Below are 4,226 nucleotides of genomic sequence, written 5' to 3'. Positions count from 1 at the left end.
AAATAATCACTTAAATAATGTGAATATACTTGCATTTCATAATATCCATTAGTGTACTTATCAAACTTTAAAATTTATATGTAGCTTAAAACCCTGATTACTATGAAAGAGTAAAAAAAGTGTTACACAACACCCTAAGATCTTCTAGAGTTGAGTATACATATATACATAGTATGTAAATAAAGCAAAGGTTTATTACTGTATATACTATTCGAATTGATTACCAATGTTGTCTATGCTGAACTGAATTGATTTGATTGTGTTTTTGCCACGACTGTTTGTTCTGATTTTATCATACTCGTTGCAGCTCTCTGATGTACATTAAACTTATTAGCGGGTGTGGCCCATAAGTGCATCTTTTTACTGAGATCCCCTGTACCAAATTACAGCTTTATATCTTAGTCATCCTGTTCATTTATATATATATGATCCTATATCTATCTCGATTAGTGTTACGTGATATGTGATACGGTGATACGTACAAGTTTAACAAAACTATAATAATAAAAAAGTCATACTATTTTATGCCCACAGTAGTATAATCCCTTTTGCTAAACCCAGAGTTTTATAATATTTGTTTAGTCTCTTTATGTGTTTTGTGGGTAGTATACAGATAAAAAATACAAGGTATTTTCCAAAGTATTTGGAATTTACCGCCCCCTGGTTGCGCCATCTATATGTCGATTAGTGCGTTAGAATCTGCCATTGTCCAGTGAGAATTTCATCGATTATAAATGAAGTTATTGCATTTTAGGTGTCAGTATGTTTGTGTTATCGGTGCGAAAATGAGCTTCGAACAAAGAGCCAACATTAAATTTTGTTTTAAAATTGGTAAAACTTTTACCGAAACGTTTCAATTGATGAAACAAGTTTATGGCGATGAGTGCCTATCCCGTAGCAGAGTGCACGAGTGCCCTGCCAACATTACTTATAAGTGACTTCAAGAAGTTACAATTCAACGTCTGCGATACATTTTTTTCATCGTAGAAGTCACTTCCTTATTGAGAAGTTGTTCCCCGCGGACGTTACTTTCAGAAGTTAAGTACTAGTGCCTTGTGGAAGTTACGTATTAGTGACTTGTGGAAGTTAAAATTTTCGTTTTTAAATTTTTTATATTTATTTCAATTCAAAAATATATTACAAAAAAATAAATAATTAATTCATGTGAATATTAGAAATAAGATTTTTTTAATTTTATAGTTCATTAATTGTTTGTTTTTTTTTGTACGCTGTCTCGGGCGTGAAGTATGTATGTGCTGTTGACACACTTTATTTATATCCATATCGGTCGAGTTCGAATATTTGGAATGACAGGCATCTGTAGGAAAATAGAATTAATTGATTTCTTTAGAGTTATAGTTTTATGTGAAATATTACTTTTTATTAGTGCAAATGTTGTAAAGCGTTGGATACTGGGTTTGTCATTTGTTCCACGCCAAGTTAAATTAACGGCCATAGCATCCGATATAATGGATTTCAATGCCATTCTTAGGAATGAAGGGAAATCCTTTCCTCCAACTCCATATATGATATTTTTCTAAAATTAAATATGTTCCAAATATACAAATTTATTCATAATTATGGGCATTTAGTATAAGAAAATCGACCTACCAGCTGAGATGTTATTTTGTCGTTCAACAGCAGCTTCTTGTCAAAATCAATAAAATCCTTGACATCCATGAAAGGCAAGGAAGGTATTAGAGACGTATCATCCTTCTTACGCATATTTCTTTGCTGCTTGACTTCGGTTTTTAACGCAACGACTTCTTCCGTCAAAGTTTTTATTATTTTTCCTCGAATTTTTCAAATTTTGTTTGCAAAGAACGTAACTCTTGCAAGATCGTTTGTATGGTTCCTTGATCTGAAGACGCCGCTGTTGTGTTTACTAGAAAATTAAACATTTATTATAAATTGCAAAGAATTAAGATCTATTAAAATATATACCATTCGATATATTCGTCAGTGGGATGTATTGTACTTGGGTATAGCCATCACTCAAAAACAATTCACTCATTTTAATTATATTTTCAATAATATTTCAAATTAAAACACCACGAAACAAATAATTTTACTAGTTCCAAAAACAATATCGCACTTTAGTACTGACCACAAACTGCAGAAGACACAAAACCAATGAACCAGATGTCAACAACTTCTTTTTCTATTCTGTTGTTTTCATCTAATTTAATTTTGCAGTCGCTGCGACTTCAACGTCGGTGATCGCGTTCATTGTTTATCTTTTGCATAACGAGACAACAATCTTTAATTTAACGTCTGGAAGTGACGAAGCTGCCCGCAGGGTTCCATCTGTGGTCCATATATTTGGAACCTCATGATGGACACACTGCTTGGGCAGCTCGAGCCACTCTGTAAATGTTGTGCGTATGCGGACGACCTTCTTCTTATGGTCGAAGGTCGCTCGAGGTCTGAGCTAGAACGGGCGGGAGGAGATCTCTTAGAGATCATTAATTCTTGGGGTTTAGGTGTGGGGGTTGACATATCGATGGATAAAACGGTGGCAATGCTGCTGAAAGGTAGATTGTCGCCGGTTCGTCCACCGATTGTCCGTGTGAATGGAGTCAGTATCAGATATGTGACGCAAGTCAAATATCTGGGACTGACTATGAGTGAAAGAATGTGTTTTACTCCACACTTGGTTAGGGTTAAGGAGCGCATACTGGCGGTCATAGGCAAAGTACGACGCATCTTGAGGAGTGATTGGGGTCTCGGGCATCGTGCTGTCCGTACCATATACCGTGGCTTGTTTGTGACTTGTGCCACTTATGGAGCTGCTGTATGGTGGGAGGCAGCATTGGCGGTCTCGGGTCGCCAAAAACTCCTCTCGATGCAGCGTTGTATGATGCTTGCATGTCTGCTTGTATGTCGTACTGTTTCGACGGGGGCTTTGCATGTTTTGTTAGGAGCACCCCTTCTTGACCTGATTGTCATACAGCGTGCTGTTGCTTTCAGGTTAAGAAGGGGTTTGAGTGTGTCATTGCTGCAGTGTGATTGGATCTCCGATGATGATGTGGAGAGGGAGGGGTATCTAGGGAGCAAGAGGCTTCTAGATGATAGGGTTAGGTGTAGGTGGCAAGAACGTTGGGACAATTGTCCCAATGGCCGAGTAACGTATGAGTACATTCGGGATGTTGGGTTTGTCGCGGATAACCCAGACTTGAGTTTTTGTCTGAGTCTGGGTTTTTTGTTTACGGGGCATGGGCCTCTGAATGCATTTTTGCATCAGAGGCACCTATCTGGTCGGTCTGGTTGTTTTTGTGGGGCACGGGTAGAAGATTGGGTGCATGTTATTGCAGAATGCCCGATGTACTCTGACATTAGGGATTTGGGTGGTATGGGGATTAGCTGGACAAATGGGCACTTAGATGTTAGTGGTGTGATCTCCACTAGTCGGAATACCGAATTACATTACTTAGTTTTTAAGCGGCGAAGGCGTTTAACTGTGAATTAGGGTTAGTTTTTGGTGTGAGTGTTGTGCGTGTTGGGTATATTTTGTGTGTCAGTGGGGTCCAACCTCACCTTCTTCATTGGCCACCAGTCCAGGGCAGTATGGAAGCTCAACTGGTAGTAGTTTCGGCTACGAGGTCTGACCGGAGACTTAATTCTGGTACCACGGGGAGCAGGAGCCCTTGGAGGTAACTCCAACCTGCTCATGCGGATTGGCCCCTCGGGGAGTATCGTGGTGGTTGTGGTTTGTACCCAATTGCGGGTAGAACTAACGTTTTGTTGGTTCGATGTGGAGTTGCATTGCAACCGGGTGCCGGACCCAAAGTACGGCAGAGGTTTTAGATGGGCCTCGAGCCCTACCAAGGTGGTTAGTGTGTCCATGCCACACTGCCGATTGGTACTGAAAATCGTTACCCAATTTTCAGGGCGCTGATCGACGCATTGTATTGATCCGTTGTGCTTTTGAGCACCGTGGAGTTAAGCTGTCGCCAGTAGGATCCCACGTTAAACACTATCACATTGTTGTCCCTATCTACTCAGTTGCGTGTGAACAGCCGAGGTGAACGGACGTGTGCGCGGACGATTGCAGTTGACGGTGCGTTGTTTAGTGTTGTGATTAAAATCACAGGCGAATATTTGAAGGCCAGTTTTTTTTGCGAAATATAGACGCAAGTGTGCACATAGAAGGCGTTTTTATTAAAACGAAGAGGATTTGGTGCAAACAATAGAAGTGCAGTGTGGGTGTTACCCTAATATTGTGC

Source organism: Bactrocera neohumeralis, unplaced genomic scaffold (assembly GCF_024586455.1).
Source record: "Bactrocera neohumeralis isolate Rockhampton unplaced genomic scaffold, APGP_CSIRO_Bneo_wtdbg2-racon-allhic-juicebox.fasta_v2 cluster09, whole genome shotgun sequence".
Taxonomy (NCBI): Eukaryota; Metazoa; Arthropoda; class Insecta; order Diptera; family Tephritidae; genus Bactrocera; species Bactrocera neohumeralis.
The sequence above is the reverse complement of the archived record's forward strand: the minus strand, read 5'-3'. Positions refer to the sequence as shown.